General features: G+C 40.2%; 1 protein-coding gene across 1 annotated transcript in view; it reads left to right on the forward strand.

Annotated features, from left to right (window-relative positions):
* The window catches only part of TMEM132D (transmembrane protein 132D), a 354,799-nt gene that overhangs the window by 33,783 nt on the left and 300,600 nt on the right, over positions 1-20,416 (forward strand). The window lies entirely within an intron of this gene.

A 20,416-nucleotide genomic window follows, 5' to 3' on the forward strand; every position in this document is an offset into this window, starting at 1 on the left:
GGATTATGGGTTGAATATCATGGTTACAGATGCCAAGGAACAAATTTGACCTTTTTCTGAAAGGAATATGGGAGTATTATTATTTTTATATGGGGATTATGGGTGGAATATTATAGTTACACATGCTAAGTAACATATTTGACCCATTTCTGATAAGAATATGGGAATATTATTATTTTTACATGGGGATTATGGGTGGAATATTATAGTTACACATGCTAAGGAACACATTTGACCTGTTTTTGATAAGAATATGGCTATAAATATTTTTTTACATGGGGATTATGGGTGGGATATTATAGTTACACATGCTAAGGAACATATCTGACCCATTTCTGATAAGAATATGGGTATAATTATTTTTTTACATGGGGAATATGGGTGGAATATTATAGTTACACATGCTAAGAAACATATTTGACCTGTTTTTGATAAGAATATGGCTATAAATATTTTTTTACATGGGGAATATGGGTGGAATATTATAGTTATACATGCTAAGGAACATATTTGACCCATTTCTGATAAGAATATGGGAGTATTATTATTTTTATATGGGGATTATGGGTGGAATATTATAGTTACACATGCTAAGGAACATATTTGAACCATTTCTGATAAGAATATGGGTATAATTATTTTTTTACATGGGGATTATGGGTGGAAAATTATAGTTACACATGCTAAGGAACATATCTGACCCATTTCTGATAAGAATATGGGTATAATTATTTTTTTACATGGGGATTATGGGTGGAATATTATAGTTACACATGCTAAGGAACATATTTGACCCATTTTTGATAAGAATATGGGAGTATTATTATTTTTATATGGGGATTATGGGTGGAATATTATAGTTACACATGCTAAGGAACATATTTGACCCATTTCTGATAAGAATGTGGCTATAAATATTTTTTTACATGGGGATCATGGGTGGAATATCATGGTTACAAATGCCAAAGAACACATTTGACCTGCTTCTGATAAGAATATGGGAATTTTATTATTTTTACATGGGGATTAAGGATGGAATAGTATGGTTACACATGTTTAGTACCTTATTTAACAAGTTTCTGTTAAGAATATGGCTATAATTATTTTCTACATGGGGATTTTGGGCGCAATATCAAGGTTACACATGCCATGGAACATAATTGACCTGTTTCTGATAAGAATATGGGTAAAATCATTTTTCTACATGGGGATTATGGGTGGAATATTATGGTTACACATGGCTAGTGATGTATTTCACTTGTTTCTGGTAAGAAAATGGGTATGATTAATTTTTTTCATAGATATTATGGATACTATGATATGATTGCATGTGCCATGTAACATATTTGATCTATTTCTGTTAAGAAAATGGTTATAAATGTTTTTCTACATGGGGATTATGGGTGAAATGTCATGGTTACACACCCTTAGTAACATATTCGATAAGAACCATTTCTGATAAGAATGTTGGTATATTTTTTCTACATAGGGATTATGGGAGGAATAGAATGATCAAAGGGACACATTTGACCTGTTTCTGATAGGAATATAGTTATAGATATTTTTTACATGGGGATTATGGGTGGAATATCATGGTTGCACGTGTCTAGTAACATATTTGATGTGTTTCTTTTAAGTAAACGGGTATAATTATTGTCATATAAAGGGATTATGCGTGGAATATCATGGTTGAACATGCTAACTCTAATATCTGGCCTTTTTCTGATAAGAATATGGCTATCATGTTTCAACATGGGGATTATGGGTGCAATATCATGGTTACACATGGTAAGGAACACATTGGACCTTTTTCTGATTGAAATATGGCTATAATTAATATTTTTCATTGGGAATAATGGTGGAATAGCATAGTTGCACTATGATGTTTTGATATATTTTTCATTGTAATTGGCCATTAAGCCATCACTTCTAAAGAGGATTGTTTTTTCTTTTCTTATGCCGGTAAATATATAGTGTCCGAGGTGTGGCATAGTGCACCATTTCCACCGGTTTCATTAATTACCTAATTAAGATCGAATCATTGTCCATAATGTATTTTTATATGGCCAAAACTTTGCAAAAGTTCTTGTTATTTATTTCTCTAAGCATTTTCATTTGTACCCTGCTGCCTGCTGACTACCACGCTTGGCTACCCTGCCCTGTGTGGCTGAGTACCTTGCACAGCTACCCCATATTCTTATGAGAAAAAGGTCAGATGTGTTCCTTAGCATTTTTAACTATAATATTCCACCCATAATCCCCGTTTAAAAAAAAGATTATACCCATATTCTTATCAGAAATGGGTCAAATATGTTCCTTAGCATGTGTAACTATAATATTCCACCCATATTCCCCATGTAAAAAAATAATTATACCCATATTCTTATCAGAAATGGGTCAAATATGTTCCTTAGCATGTGTAACTATAATATTCCACCCATAATCCCCATGTAAAAATAATAATATTCCCATATTCTTATCAGAAATGGGTCAAATTTGTTCCTTGGCATCTGTAACCATGATATTCAACCCATAATCCCCATGTAAAAATAATAATATTCTCATATTCTTATCAGAAACAGGTCAAATGTGTTCCTTGGCATGTGAAACTATAATATTCCACCCATAATCCCCATATAAAAATAATAATACTCCCATATTCTTATCAGAAATGGGTCAAATATGTTCTTTAGCATGTGTTACTATAATATTCCACCCATATTCCCCATGTAAAAAAAATATTTATAGCCATATTCTTATCAAAAACAGGTCAAATATGTTCTTTAGCATGTGTTACTATAATATTCCACCCATAATCCCCATGTAAAAAAATATTTATAGCCATATTCTTATCAAAGACAGGTCAAATATGTTTCTTAGCATGTGTAACTATAATATTCCACCCATATTCCCCATGTAAAAAAATAATTATACCCATATTCTTATCAGAAATGGGTCAAATGTGTTCCTTAGCATATGTAACTATAATATTCCACCCATAATCCCCATGTAAAAAAATATTTATAGCCATATTCTTATCAGAAATGGGTCAAATATGTTCCTTGGCATGTGTAAATATAATATTCCACCCATAATCCCCATGTAAAAAAATAATTATACCCATATTCTTATCAGAAATGGGTGAAATATGTTCCTTAGCATGTGTAACTATAATATTCCACCCATAATCCCCATGTAAAAAAATAATTATACCAATATTCTTATCAGAAATGGGTCAAATATGTTCCTTAGCATGTGTAAATATAATATTCCACCCATAATCCCCATGTAAAAAAATAATTATACCCATATTCTTATCAGAAATGGGTCAAATATGTTCCTTGGCATGTGTAAATATAATATTCCACCCATAATCCCCATGTAAAAAAATAATTATACCCATATTCTTATCAGAAATGGGTGAAATATGTTCCTTAGCATGTATAACTATAATATTCCACCCATAATCCCCATGTAAAAAAATAATTATACCAATATTCTTATCAGAAATGGGTGAAATATGTTCCTTAGCATGTGTAAATATAATATTCCACCCATAATCCCCATGTAAAAAAATAATTATAACATATTCTTATCAGAAATGGGTCAAATATGTTCCTTAGCATGTGTAACTATAATATTCCACCCATAATCCCCATGTAAAAAAATAATTATACCCATATTCTTATCCGAAACAGGTCAAATATGTTCCTTAGCATGTGTAACTATAATATTCCACCCATATTCCCCATGTGAAAAAATAATTATACCCATATTCTTATCAGAAACAGGTCAAATGTGTTCCTTAGCATGTGTAACTATAATATTCCACCCATAATCCCCATGTAAAAAAATGAGTATACCCATATTCTTATCCGAAATGGGTCAAATATGTTCCTTAGCATGTGTAACTATAATATTCCACCCATAATCCCCATGTAAAAATAATAATATTCCCATATTCTTATCAGAAATGGGTCAAATTTGTTCCTTGGCATTTGTAACCATGATATTCAACCCATAATCCCCATGTAAAAATAATAATATTCCCATATTCTTATCAGAAATAGGTCAAATGTGTTCCTTAGCATGTGTAACTATAATATTCCACCCATAATCCCCATGTAAATAAATGAGTATACCCATATTCTTATCCGAAATGGGTCAAATATGTTCCTTAGCATGTGTAACTATAATATTCCACCCATAATCCCCATGTAAAAAAATATTTATAGCCATATTCTTATCAGAAATGGGTGAAATATGTTCCTTAGCATGTATAACTATAATATTCCACCCATAATCCCCATGTAAAAATAATAATAATATATATTCCCATATTGTGCCAATCAAAACAGGTAAAATATGGTGTTTGCACATACATGTACCATATTATATCAATATGTTGATTACTTAAAATGTTTTTATTATTTCTATATAATTTACCATGATTCCGTTATAAAACTGTATATATTTCAGCAAGTAAACAGTTAAACATTTGCAGCTTCTTTTTGCAATGTATTCGTTGCAAATTAGTATCAAGAACTACCAAAAAGAACATACTTTGATTTACCATGAGTGTAAAAAGTATACTGACACCTATTGACAGTGCTGAATATTGCAGCCAATCATCCCATCATCCCATCATCCCCATTATGCTGTTTAGTACGTCCCTGCAATTACCCAGAGCATTCAAGTCCTGCATCCTGTACCAGTGAGGTGAAAGCAGAGCTGCAGACAGACATCTGTGAGGGAAGACAGTTATTACTCTCAGCCAGGAGGTTAAAGGGGCAGCATCCCAGAGCTGCCTGAAGGCTTTAAGGAGAGGTACTTCACTTATATATATATATATATATATATATATATATATATATATATATATATATATATATATATATATATATATATATCCTTGTCTCCCCAGGTAGAGGTACCTGCATCAAGGGCCCCAACAGTGCACCAACACAGGGACATTTGGTTGGGAAGAACACCTACATTTGGGGTGTTATCTGTGTTATATATATTCTCAGGACTGTGCACCCACTGCTAGAACTGAACTGCACAGGCACAGCAGCTGGGTCCTTATATTATAATACCTGTTTATTTCAATATATTCTATAAATAATTTGCATTTCAGTTGTGTGTATTATTTTCTTGTGTGAAAGGGGTCATTTCTCGGTGGGTTCCCCTATTCAACATAGTACAAATCACTGAGTGGAGGCACTGTGTAAAGAAAGATGTCCTGATCTCCCAGCAATTGCGGAGGCTCAGGTTTCCTGTCACCAGCATCACTGAAATATGTAACTACCAGCCTGACAGCAGAGCAAGGTAAAGCTTACATGTTTATATGATTGCCCGAAAACAAGTAGTTTTATTGAAATTCTTATTGAGATGTTTGTGTTCGAGCTAGGATATCCAAAACGTGTCATATTTGCGGCCCCGGAAGATTGGAGTTATACATCCCTGATATAAACATTTCCCTCTACTTTAATTGTTCAAATCGTATAATATACAACCATAGCCACTGGGGGCATGTATAAAGCATTAATTAATTTCATAGTATTGAGAGTTGGTGTATCATGAGGTATGCATTATATTTTCTATATTATAATCCTTTATGTTTATGTTTTTGTCTTTCTAATACCCTTCTATTGATATGATACTAATTAAATATGGATTATCAAATATGTAATTCAAGTATGATTAATTTAAGTTTGTTTAAATAAGTATATTATAGGTATTTATTTTACAACATGTTTTTTTCAGAATTATCATTTTATCTTTCTTTTCCCTCACTTCAACTTTTCCAGAAGAAGTCATAGATGTCATGTTAGAAGCATTTTATCTTTGACAGGGTACTTAAGATTTTTTCTAAATGTAGAATGATCAAGACACCTTATGACATTTTGACAGACTCCCTCTGTTCATAATTTGTATGCTAGTATTTTTATTGCGGTCTGTAAAGATACTTGTAGACCTGTTCTTATATAGCTTGTAGGATGATATTGACTTAGAGGCCATCACTAAAAATACAACTACAAATGTATTTATTACAAAAAAAGCAGTAAAGTATCCCTGAAATTTTGTTTTATAAACCAGCTGATGAACTGGACAATGGCTGGATAATTTACTGTTCTAGTCAGTGTTTTTGCCTTGTTGTGTATGTTAACGGAAAGGGACCTTGTCAAAGGTTAATAACTCGCTTTTCATTAATGTTTTCGTTACTACCCACTTAGTTTGAAACACAAAAATGTTTACTCATCAAGACTATTTCTAGAACCACAAAAATAGTGATTATCTGAAATTAGCAACATGCCAGGAAGAATTTGCAGATGTAAGCTGTATTATTTTGAATATTACAGCCCAGATTTATCAGACACGTTCTGTTGGGTTTTTGTTTGAGAGAAGAGATAATATCAGATTTTGTTGTTCAGTTCAAAGGCTAACTATGCCCTTTTTGGAGGATAAAGTCTCATTGCAGTTTTTGTTCAGAGCTTCTGAACGAACAGAACAACTCAGACAATGTTCTTTTCCTATTAACAGCTGCTTGGGTCATTTTACAAAAATAGGTAATAGTTGTTTAGCTATTAATACTTGAGACTCTCCCAACATCTGACGGTATCTTCATCACCCACAGGGATAGGCGATAGTATCCATAAAAATAATGGTGCAGACCTAGGGTGGCGGGCATGGGTGCATAACTAAGGCTCTTGTCGCATAACTAGGGCAATCACACAACAAGGGCATTCATGCTCCTAAGTGCTCCACTTACTTAATGGGCCAGTTAGTGAGAACAGAGATCTCCATTTCAGTTATCCTAGTTACATTGTGGTGGCACATCAGGATGTGATGTCACAATGTGTTTGTGTGTGTATATATATATATATATATATATATATATATATATATATATATATATAATATAGTCTACATTGCCTAAAGCAACAGTCTGTAATTTAGCAATGGGCTTCTTTAAAATTTTTCAATTATGCTGTGAACTGTATTGTCCTAAAGGTATAACCAGGTTTTGTATAGCAATCTGATGCATTGTAAAATTAAGTATAAAATAACTGCACAGTCATATATCTATGGGAGGTCACTGTGAAATGCAGATGCATGAACGGTAGCATAAAATATTGCTTTGGCTGGTAGACTGCCTGATTGATGAATTACTAGTTTGTTGTTTTCTACCACTTTTTTGTACCAAGCCTATAACAAGGATAAATGGAAAGTCGAATTAGGTCCTTGGGCAGGTTTTAGAAGTAATTATGCTCAGGAATAAAGAAAAATGTTGTTGTTTGAGAAGAATATGACATGACAAAAGAACATAACTTGTACTATATATATATATATATATATATATATATATATATATATATATATTATGTAACAAGGTGCGGGGTGTTGTTGTGGAAGGGGTATACATTCCCCCTCGATTTTGCAGGGTTTTCTATGACATATAGGGCAGGCTGGTGCTCCGCCCCGCAGTTTACATGCACCTGGACTGACCCAGGATCCAGGCCAGGAGTTTAAGCTGACTCCAATGCACTGGTCAGCTGCAGGTAATTAGCTGCACTGGCTGCAATATAACCTGACCTGTTGGACAGAAGAGGGAGAGTTTTGTTTGGAAGCAGCAGGGCTTGCTTTGCCCAAGAGAGACCATCAAAAAGGTTGGTGGGATTACGTTTTGTTTAGTTTTAGACCCTGTGTAGTGAGGGAAGTTATATGTTAGTAAGCGCTCAGACGAGCTAGGCTTTTGTTTGTAGAGAATTTGTGTTCTATGTAATCCTGTAAATATCTTCATACGTGGACTACAAATAAATCGTGGGTGATTACCTAATTGAGTTGTGGCGTTAATACCCTAGAGGACCGTGCTGTTTGGTACCCTGTGTGGGTGCAGGATCACAATATGGTGGAGAATGCGGGCATCAGCACATAAAAGGTCTGTGGGTATGCAAAGTCTCTGCCAGTCTGCATATTGAAGATTGTTTGTGAATCGTGGGACACCCACTCAGTACAGTACCTTCATACTAGTCGTCTGCCTTGGTGTTATGATGGAAGAGCTGGTGAAGGCTTTGGTACAGGCGACTGCTGTACAGCAGGAGACTAATCGTTTACTGACTGCACAGGTTGAAAACCTGAGAGAAGCCCAGCATGAGGACAGAGCTGTCCTTGCTAATGTTTTGCAGAAAGTGCTGTCGCCCTCTGCAGGGAGCCCTACTGTGGATAAGGGGCCCCGTATTCGAGCAACGGATTTCCTGCATAAGATGTCAGAGGCAGATGATGTGGAAGCTTATCTCACTACTTTTGAGAGGGTTGCTACCAGAGAAAACTGGCCAGCAAGCCAGTGGGCGGGGTTACTAGCTCCTTGTCTAAGTGGGGAACCCCAGAAAGCCTATGAAGATTTACCTGATGACCAAGCCCAGGACTATGTACAACTCAGAAAAGAAATTCTAACACGTATAGGCATAACCCCTGCCCTTAGAGCCCAAAGGTTTCATAAGTGGGCTTATGACATGGGTAAACCTACACGGACCCAGATGTATGAGTTGCTGAGGCTTGCTCAGAAATGGCTGAAACCTGAGATCAACTCTGCTACTAAAATAATGGAGATGGTGGTCATGGATCGCTTTCTCAGGAACTTGCCTACAGAACTGCGACAATGGGTCAGCCAAGGGGACCCGAGGGATCCAGAGGAGATGATGTGTCTGGTTGAGAGGTATTTGACCGTTAAGGAGCTACGTAGTACTTCTCCACAGCCAAAGTCCAGATCCCTTAACAACCGGACAAGCGTGAAAACCGGAAGCAAAGGACAAAACCCTGCACCCCGCATGGGACAATATGACTATGGTGGTAACAGGCACCCGAAATTCCCATTACGGCCACAAGAGCAGACTGAGGAACACATAAGATGCTTCAAATGCCACGAGCCGGGACATTTTGCGCGTAATTGTCCAGAGGGTGAAGAGCCCATGCAGTGTGATGTAGGAGCCAGGGCCCTACACAAGACTGTGTTGACTTGTTCAAAAATGTGTGTGGTTACTAGTGCTGTTGATGCAACTCATTTAAGATCAGTGAGGGTGGAGGGGAAGAGTGTACAAGCATTGATTGATTCTGGGAGTGAAGTTACCTTGATAAAAAGTGCTCTGCTTCAGCCAGAGAAAGTAGATACCAGGCAGCTTCTTGATATTGTATGTATACATGGTGACACCCACTCATACCCCACGGCAGAGGTTGATATTGTCACGGATGTAGGAAAGGTCAAATGGCAGGTAGGGGTGGTACCCCTGTTGCCCTACGATGTAGTATTAGGGAGGGACTTCCCCCATTTCCGCAACATAACAGGAAAACCCTCAGTTCCTCAGGTAACGTGCTCTGAGGAAACCCATGAGGAAGAAGGAATGGATAATGTTTTTCCTTTCTCCAGTATTGATTGGGAGCTATGCAAGGAACAAGAGTCACCAGTAGTGTGCCTGGGTAATGAAGTAGAACCTCCCCATAATGAGGCCCCCTTAGCACAAGTAGAGTTTCAGGATCTGGGAGTCCACCCTGGAAATTTCCGAGCTGCCCAATGGGAGGATACAACCCTGACAGCAGCTAGAGAGAATGTGCAAGTAATGGAGGATACCATTGTAAACCCTGCCAAGCACTTAAGTTCTCCTTATTTCAAAGTAAAACATAACCTGCTTTACCGGGTAGAGAAGAAAGGGGAAGAGGAGATGGAACAGTTGCTGGTCCCACAATCATATAGACACACAGTGTTAAAGCTGGCCCATAGCCATGTGCTAGGTGGGCACCTGGGATTTGAGAAGACCAGAGAGAGGGTTCTGACCCGGTTTTATTGGCCAGGTATATACGCTGCAATAGAGAGGTATTGCAAATCCTGCCCAGAATGTCAATTAAAGGCACCGCACAAAGGTTTCCGCAGCCCACTGGTACCCCTTCCTGTTATCGAGGTCCCTTTTGAACGAATTGCAATGGACCTGATAGGGCCTCTGCTTAAGTCAGCTAGGGGACATCAATACATTTTAGTTGTTGTTGACTATGCCACGCGTTATCCTGAGGCAGTTCCCCTACGGAATGCCTCCTCTAAGAGTATTGCAAGGGAGTTAATGATGATGTTCAGCAGGACGGGTATACCAAAAGAGGTTCTCACAGACCAGGGAACTCCTTTTATGTCCAGGATTATGACCGAGCTATGTAAGCTGCTCAAAATTAAACAGCTAAAAACCTCAGTATACCATCCTCAAACGGACGGACTGGTAGAGAGGTTTAATAAAACATTAAAGGCCATGCTACGCAAAGTGGTAGACAAAGACGGTAAGAACTGGGATTATCTCTTACCATATCTTATGTTTTCTATTAGAGAAGTCCCACAAGCTTCCACTGGGTTTTCACCCTTCGAATTATTATATGGCAGACACCCCAGAGGTATTTTAGATATTGCCAAGGAAACATGGGAACAAGAGCATACCCCTCACCGTAGTGTTATAGAACATGTTGCTCAAATGCAGGAGCGTATGGAAGCTATAATGCCCATAGTGAAGGAGAACATGGAAAAAGCCCAGAGGGCCCAACAAGTCAGTTATAACAGGAATGCAAGGCTTCGGATCTTCAAACCGGGGGACCGGGTATTGCTTCTTATCCCTACAGTTGAAAGCAAGTTCCTAGCCAGCTGGCAAGGACCATATGAAATTATTGAGCGTGTCGGTGAGGTTAATTATAAAGTAAGACAGCCGGGTAGGAGGAAGGCAGAACAGATCTACCATGTGAATTTATTGAAGCCATGGGTAGAGCGAGAGGTCTTCACCATGACCAAAGGGCAACCCACTCATGTTGCTTGTGGGAAAGAACCAGAGGTGTACATTGCTGACACTCTTGCCTCTCATCAGAAACAGGAAGTCAGAGAGTTTGTGCTAAAAAATAGAGATGTGTTTTCCCCAGTACCAGGAAAAACACACATAATAAAACATGATATTATCACCGAACCCGGAAAGAAAATCAATCTGAAGCCCTACAGAATACCCGAGGCTAGACGTGAAGCGGTTAGTGCAGAGATAAAAAAGATGCTAAAACTAGGGGTGATTGAAGTGTCACAAAGCGAGTGGAGTAACCCAATTGTGTTAGTGCCTAAACCAAATGGAGAAATACGCTTTTGTAATGACTTCCGTAAATTAAACAATATCTCCAAGTTTGATGCCTATCCTATGCCTTGGGTGGATGAGCTCATAGAGAGGTTGGGTAAAGCTAGGTATCTGAGTACATTGGACTTGACCAAAGGATATTGGCAGGTTCCCTTGACAGAGAGAGCAAAGGAAAAGACTGCTTTTTCTACCCCTGAGGGGTTGTTCCAATACACTGTGTTACCGTTTGGTTTGCATGGTGCCCCAGCCACCTTCCAGCGTATGATGGATAGGAAACTTAAGCCCCGTTGACTGAGCTCACAAAAGCTAAAGGCCCGGTTATGGTTAAGTGGACCCCAGAAGCAGAACATGCCTTTCAGGTCTTGAAAGAGGCATTGTGTTCTGACCCCGTATTGGTAGCTCCGGATTTTTCTAAACAATTCATTGTACAGACCGATGCGTCTGATGTTGGCCTGGGCGCGGTTCTTTCTCAAGCACATGATGGAGAGGAACATCCAGTCATGTATCTAAGTCGGAAGTTAAATCCTCATGAACAGAGGTACTCAGTGGTTGAGAAAGAATGCCTGGCTGTTAAGTGGGCACTAGAGTCCTTGAGGTATTATCTGTTGGGTCGACGGTTTACACTGATTACTGACCATGCACCTTTAACCTGGATGAGGCAGAACAAGGAAAAGAATGCCAGGGTTACCAGGTGGTTCCTTAGTCTCCAGCCATTCCAGTTTACTATGGTTCACAGGGCTGGTACTGCCCAGGGTAATGTGGATGGCCTCTCCCGAGTTCACTGTTTGTGGTCCAAGGCCGCTCGCCCCGATGGGTCTGAGCTGGGGGGGAGGATATGTAACAAGGTGCGGGGTGTTGTTGTGGAAGGGGTATACATTCCCCCTCGATTTTGCAGGGTTTTCTATGACATATAGGGCAGGCTGGTGCTCCGCCCCGCAGTTTACATGCACCTGGACTGACCCAGGATCCAGGCCAGGAGTTTAAGCTGACTCCAATGCACTGGTCAGCTGCAGGTAATTAGCTGCACTGGCTGCAATATAACCTGACCTGTTGGACAGAAGAGGGAGAGTTTTGTTTGGAAGCAGCAGGGCTTGCTTTGCCCAAGAGAGACCATCAAAAAGGTTGGTGGGATTACGTTTTGTTTAGTTTTAGACCCTGTGTAGTGAGGGAAGTTATATAGATGTTTTCTTTTGTTACATCTATTATGGGGCCGGCTGATCAGCTATAATTGTGTAAAAAGATGGAAGGATTAGGAAAATACCAGTGTTTTAGCCCCATCCGGGCTGCGGAGCTGCATGTCTGTAGTTTCCCTGTCTTGCTACGGTTTCCCTAGTCCTTGCTACAGTTTTCCTAGTCTTTGCTACAGTTCTCCCTTTGCAGTAATCCATTCCTGGATTTCCCCATGCTCTGTCCTGTACCTCTGATTCCTTGATTCCAATCTTGCTCTTTGGGTCAGCTCTGTTTCCTTTATAAGGTGTGTCCCACCCATGTGTTCTGTTTGTCTCAGTCTGCAGTCTCAGGTATGGTTTGATCTCTGTTCTGTGTTTAGATTCAATGTTTAGTTGTTTAGTAATTCTGTAGGCAGGTTTTAGCGTTAGGACCCACCGAATATTGGAGTACTTTGGCGTAGTGGTGGGCTAAGCATACTATGGCCATAAGATGTGACAGAATCTCCAATTGTTATCTTGTAGTCCTAGGCTAGTTCCTGTATTTATGTCCTGGAGTGTGTGTTTGGGTGTTGGTGTGGCAGAGCCTGTCTTGGTGTGTTTGTCTGGGTGTCAGTGTAGCAGAGCCTATCCTGGTGTGTGTGTATGGGTGTCGGTGTGGCAGAGCCTGTCCAGGTGTGTGTTTGGGTGGCAAAGCCTGACCTGGTGTGTGTGTGTTTGGGTGTCGGTGTGCCAGAGCCTGTCCTGGTGTGTGTGTTTGGGTGTCCGTGTGGCAGAGCCTGTCCTGGTGTGTGTGTGTGTGTTTGGGCGTCGGTGTGGCAGAGCCTGTCCTGGTGTGTGTGTTTGGGCCCCCCGTGTGGCAGAGCCTGTCCTGGTGTGTGTATTTGGGTGTTGGTGCGACAGAGCCTGTCCTGGTGTGTATTTGTTTCCTGGTACTTTACTTTCTGTAGGAATAAATTGAACTATTTAATTTTTCCTTATCCAGATATAAAATGTCCACCTGAATTTGTAGTCACTTCAGAGGACAAAACTTTCTGGGCCCAGAAATCAGTGAGAGGAAAAGTAAAGGTTTTGTGTTATTTCTATCTGTATATCTTGTTAAAAAGGATAAGTGGCACTAAATTGTGACTTCAGGCGTCCCATGTATGATGACTTGACTAGACTTGCCCCCCAGGCTGTAGGCTGCCAGCCCTCCCCTGTGTGTGGGAACATATCTGCAGCAAAATCACTCTGTAATATACCCTTATGTGTAACACATTTAGGGCTGCAACTAACGATTATTTTAATAATCGATTAGTTGGCCGATTATTTTTTCGATTAATCGATTAATCGGATAAAAAAAATGAATGTAAATTTTTCATTTATTTAAAATAATTTACTAAACAAATGATGTTAAATACAAACAGCAGAATAAAAAAACTTTGATAATACATTTCTTGTCTTTATTTCCCAACCAGCCCCCCAATATATGCACATTTGAGCCCAGGCTTGCCACGCTGCCTCCCAGACATGCCACGCTGCCTCCCCACATATGCCACGCTGCCTACCACAGCACTCCATGCTGCCTCCCACATATACCACACCACGCTGCCTCCCACATCTGCCACTCCACGCTGCCTCCCACATATACCACGCCACGCTGCCTCCCACATCTGCCACGCCACGCTGCCTCCCACATCTGCCACTCCACTCTACCCCCCACATGCCACTGTGCCTGATACGCCTTATACCCCCTGAAACACCACTCCATCCTCCCCAGACATGCCACCCTGCCCTCCCCACATATGCCACGCCATGCTGCCTCCCACATCTGCCACTCCACAATGCCTCCCACATATGCCACTCCACGCTGCCTCCCACATCTGCCACTCCACGCTGCCTCCCACATCTGCCACTGTGCCTGATACGCCTTATATCCCCTGATACCCCACTCCATCTTCCCCAGACATGCCACCCTGCCTCCCAGACATGCCACTTCTCTACCCCCAGATATGCCACTCTACCCCCAGATATGCCTTATACACCCTGATACACCACTCCGTCCTCCCCAGACATGCCACACTGCCCTCCCCACATATGCCTTATATACCGTATATGCCTTATACCCCCAGATATGTCACTTCACTGCCCCCAGGATTTAGATTCCCCTAAATTAACCCTAAACTCCCCATTAACCATAACTGCCCCTAAATTAACCCTTAACCACAGCATCCCCTAAATTAACCCTAAAGACCCCCTCAACCATAGCATCCCCTAAATTAACCCTAAACACACCATTAACCACAACTGCCCCAAATTAACCCCAAACACCCCATTAACCACAGCTGCTCCTAAATTAACCCTAAACACCCTATTAACATAACTGCCCCTAAATTAACCCTAAACACCCAATTAACCATAACTGCCCCTAAATTAACCCCCACCTCCCCTAACTTTCAGTAGCCCAAATATATATATATATATATATATTACATACATATATACACACATATATATATATATACACACATACACATTATGTATATATATATATATATATATATATATATATATATATATATATATATATATATATATATATATATATACATATACTTACAGTTAGATGAGTGTCACAGCCATGTGGTTCTGGCCTGGAGAAGGAAGGGGCGGGGCCAGTTGTCACAGTGATTACAGGGAGGGGGAGTAAGTAGGAGCTGCTGCTGTGAGACGGTGAGTCAGACTAAACGGATTATATAATGAGGGGGATTTTTCAGAGCGTTTGCTCTGAAAAAACCCTCATTTTATAATCGATAATAATCGATTCAACTAATCGATAATGAAATTCGTTGCCAACGAATTTCATTATCGATTATTATCGATTTTATCGATTAGTTGTTGCAGCCCTAAACACATTAACAAAAAAGTGCAAAAAGTAAAAGTGTGCATACAAATGGATTACAGGTTTCGCTCTGTTAAAGCTTATTCAAATGGAGGTCTTACTTGGTTGATCCCTGTTTATATTCCATGCCACTAATAATTAATTATTTCGATGCTAGCTCTCTATTTATTGTTCAATGTGTGTAATAAAAGCAAATTTTACAGCGGTGTATAGTATATATTACTCATAAGTATATCTCTCCGCAACATAAGAGATAAGCAGGATGTTATATATCGCACAATATCACAAGTAGCAGGATTACTGGTTAAACAAATAGGCATGGTAATTTGAATGTAAATGTGCAAAGCAAGTTGTTTATTTTACATAAACCCCTCACTTAAGTTTATCTTTAGCAGACGGTCTATGTATAGACAGCAGGTGATTGCAACAAAGATTGTAAAAAGCTGGAAACACCAACAAAATAGGTAAGCACAGAAGCGATGATGTCCAAAAAATGCCATTATAATAAAATATGAGCACAGGCCTATATTCTCCTTCGTCATTAATCGTAGGGAAACAGAATGGGATTCTGCTCCTAGTCAATCCAGGCATCAACAGATGTTTTACTATAAAAACCTACATGGTGTTTGGAAATAAAAAGTTCCACCATTATTAGGTAACAAACAGTGACTTTGATTGAGAGGAAAATAAACTGTTGCAATTTATATCATTTCTTTGCCACTAAACAAATATCCTCCATTGTTTCCTGACCTGGAAGGGTTAACTTCTAGCATTCCAGCCAGTGGACTGCATTGTGGACTTTGGCACATAATGGGATTTTTTGTTCACTCACTAGTATGGGTTGAAATCAGTTAATCAATATGAAACGTGGGTTTCACCATCTTACACTTTGGTTTCAGGTGACTTCGTTCACTTATATACACAGGTAAATCGGCACCGAATTGTACATGTGCCAACCGTGTAAGGGAAACGTTACTTGCAAAGTTTGTCTAGACAGCCAATCACGCGTCTCATACGTGATGGTGTCCTCCCACTTTAGCCATCGGATAAAAGCTCTGTAGTGTAGATCCACTGCATAGTCCGTAAGCGATTGTCAGCATCTCTCTTTAGTGAAGTAACTTATTCGATCCCTGCTTGTGAATAGGGAAAAGTGTGTAGAAACTGGCTGCTTAGTGTAGCGCCTGGTTAATGTTTCCATCTTTACTACATATGGCAATATGTATTATGTATTATCCAAGATTACTTACTCTTACACCTTGGTTAAGATAGGTCAGTAACTTTAGCCCCTTTAGGGATGGCTGAACTTCTTTATTATATCTATCTGTCTGTTTGGATTATAAATGAGTAAAGTCTAAAATTCGGGGTTTATGACAGTAAATTGTTAATAACAGAGCCAATGATGAGTTAATTATATGATTATAATTAAATACTGGTTATGTGTTAATTGTTTTCTATGTTTTTCTCAGTACTCATTATGAAACATTGTCCAGCATGATTTGTGTTAGGAGCATGGATTGATTGAAGTTCTAATAATGATGTATAATTGCAGACTGCTTTATTTGTTTTTTTACCTTTCGGTTTTGTTCATTTCATTTGCCTTGGCTGCTGAAGCATATAAAAGCATACTTAACTATTACAATCAGGGGCGTATCTAGAGTATTTGGCACCTGAGGCGGATCCTGTATGTGGTACCCCCCCCCGCAAGGCCAGCCCTACAATGGAGCAGAGTGGGGTAATTGCCCCAGGCGGCACTTTTGAAGAGGTGTCACTTTGCCCGCTCGGCACCCCTCTCTCTCCTCTGCAAGCCCTCTAGCTCGGTCTCGGTGCCGGCTTGTAATGCTGAGCGCTGGAAGTGACTTCAATTTCCGGCGCTCAGCATTACAAGCCGGCACCGTGGCAGAGCAGGGAGACTAGCCGCAGGACTGTTTAAAGGTAAGTACAAAGGGGGAGGATAGGGTAGATAATAGGGAGGGAGGGTAGATAATGGCGTCGGCGAAGTTTAAAATGCCGCCCCCCCCCGGCGGCATTTTAAACTTCGCCCCAATCGGCATTATGTCTTGGGCCGACCCTGCCCCCCCACACACACACTTTAAAACTGCATTGCTTCTATCATTAGGCAAACATTGACGGGGTACAACATAACTGTTATCACTGCACAATGGTGCACGAGCCAGGGTACCACCAAGTCCTTAAATAAGTCAACCTGTGTGTCGAAACGTTGCTTGTGTGAAATAAACTCACCTTACCATTTGAGTGCTGAGCCTCTGCTTCTTTATTTTTGGATTAATTGATGGTGGTACAGCATAACTGCTATCATTATATATTGATGCAAACATTAAAGGTGGTACAGCATAACTGTTATCATTATAGACTGTGGCAAACATTGACAGTGGTACAGCATAACTGTTATCATTATAGACTGAGGCAAACATTGACACTTGGCCGAAACCGAAAATGACTCCCCCACCTTTAAAAACAAAAACAAAAAAACACTTTTATTAACCCCTTAAGGACAATAGGGGTTTTTACTCGTAGTATATTGTGGGACAATGGCTATTTTAAAATTTTTCGGTGTTGCTGTTTAGCTGTGATTTTCTTCTTTCTCATTTCGTGCTCCCACACATATTATATATTGTTTTTTTCAGGACAAACAGGGCTTTCTTTAGATACCATTAATTTTATCATATCATCTAATTTACTATAAAAAAAATGATAAAATATGGGGATTTTTTGTTAAAAAATTACTTTTTCTCACTTTTTAAACAAAAAACTTTTACTCATCTGCAAAAACGAATGAAAAAACCTGCTAAATAGATTCTACTATTTGTCCTGAGTTTAGAAATACCCAATGTTTTTATGTTTTTTTGCTTTTTTCTGCACGTTATGGGGAAATAAGTACAGGTAGCGTTTTGCTATTTCAAAACCTTTTTTTCCAAATCTGGTAATTCTTCCCCCCATGTGCCATTTCGGGTATCTTTGAAGCCGGCCAATGCAATTTACCCCATCAAGTCATATATTTTTAAAAACTAGACACCCCAAGGTATTTCACATGCTGGTAATTCAACCCTTTCCATGCATTAATTTTACCACCAGCCTTTGTGAAACTTTATGGTAGTACATTTTTTTGTATTTTTTTCACACACGTTGTACTTCAGGTATAAATTTATCGCTCCTGGTATATGTCCCTGTCAAACAACACCCCAATATGTGTTCAGTAACATCTCCTGAGCGCAGTGATACCCCACATGCATGGGTTTGTTGGGTTATTTGGGAGGTAAAAGGCCGCCTTTGTGAGGTGTGTATTTTTTGGCCATTTAGACATCTGATCCTACTGCCCCCATGTCCCATATTTGGGACACCTTTGAACCCGGCCAATTCAATTTATCCCATCCACTCATGCATTTTTTAATACGAGACACCCTATGGGCATTTGTAATGCCAATATTTTAACTCTTTCCATGCTGGAATTTTTGTAAAGATAAAGAATTTTAGGACTTGCTTATTAATTTTTTTTTTTTTTTTTGGTGACAGTGGGGATTTTTATATGTTACCATATTATTTTTATTTTTTTTAAACATTTTTTTAATTTTTTTTTTTAATTTTTTTTTTTAATTTTTTTTAACTAATCACTCATTAGTGAGCTGGGCTCCATTGACCTTGCATGGTTGGATGCAGTACCTGCATTCAACCTGCAGGAGGAGCTCGAGAGTTCACAAGAGGGTCTGGATAGACCCTCTATGAACTCATTTCTATTGTTGATGCCATCCTGTGAATGACGGCAACGTCATTTACAGGATGGCACTTGTGGTTGCTCCTCGGAGCAATCACAAGGCGATCGGGGGTCGGGGGGTAGTGTTGCTGATATGCCTCGATATCGAGGCATGTCAGTAACACCATTTATGCTTAGGAAGCGATTCAGATCGCTTCCTAAGCTGTTTTAGCCGGGCGCCGCCGCGATCTTTGATGATCGGTGCGGCGGCGGCCATTTTTCTTCCGGGGAGGGCTGCCGAGGGCTGCCCTCCCCGGATCCACGGTCAGCCTCACTTGTGAGGCTTCCGTGGATGCTGCAAAGCCGCCGATCGCGGCGAAAACGCCGCGATCGCGGCGATGCAGCTATTTAACGGCAGCCCGTACATGTACGGGCATTGTCGTTAACCCGTTGCACGGCAACCCCGTACATGTACGGGGATTGTCGTTAAGGGGTTAAAAGTAAGTAACACACCAAAATTGGACAGAAAAATTCAATAACAATATTAATATATACCGTATTTGCTCGATTATAAGACGAGGTTTTTTTCAGAGCAAATGCTCTGAAAAATACCCCTCGTCTTATAATCGGGGTCGTCTTCTAATCAGACCTCAAATAGAGGTCTGATTAGGAGACTAAGATCCAGATCCCCCGCACCGCTGCAGGGGACCTGGATCCTCCTGTCGTCGCCCCCCCACTTACCGGTGCTTCCGGAGGTGAAGTTGGCAGCGGGGGTTTGTATGCGTCCGTCGCAAATACCTTCCCCGACTGTCAGACATCAGAGTTCCAGAGTTCCTGATCTCTGACAGCCGGGGAAGGTATTTGCGACGGACGCATACAAACCCCCGCTGCCAACTCCACCTCCTTCCGGCTGCCGCGGAATGAGACGTCAACCCGCTGCCCCGGCAATACAGCAGGAAATTGGAAGCACCGGTAAGTAAGTAAGTGTGTGTGTGTGTGTGTGTGTGTGTGTAGGTAGGGCATTTCTGGAATGCCTTACACCCCTATATGCCACTCTGGCACTTAGGGGGTTAAAAGGCATATTATGGGGCAGAGTGGCATATAGGGAGGTATAAGGCATTTCAGGAGGCAGAGTGGCGTTAAGGGGGCATTTAATAGTGCACTCTGCCTCCTGAAATGCCTTATACCTCCCTATATGCCACTCTGCCCCATAATATGCCTTTTAACCCCCTAAATGCCAGAGTGGCATATAGGGGTATAAGGCATTTCTGGAGGCAGAGTGCTCTATATAATGCCTTTTAACTCCCTTAATGCCACTCTGCCTCCTGGAATGCCTTATACCTCCCTATATGCCACTCTGCCCCATAATATGCATTTTAACCCCCTAAATGCCAGAATGGGATATAGGGGTATAAGGCATTTCTGGAGGCAGAGTGGCACATAGGGGGTCAAAAGGCATACCATGGGGCACAGTGGCATATAGAGGGTTAAAAGGCATATCATGGGCCACAGTGCC

The sequence above is a fragment of the Spea bombifrons genome, chromosome 1 (genome assembly GCF_027358695.1).
Source record: "Spea bombifrons isolate aSpeBom1 chromosome 1, aSpeBom1.2.pri, whole genome shotgun sequence".
Lineage (NCBI taxonomy): Eukaryota > Metazoa > Chordata > Amphibia > Anura > Pelobatidae > Spea > Spea bombifrons.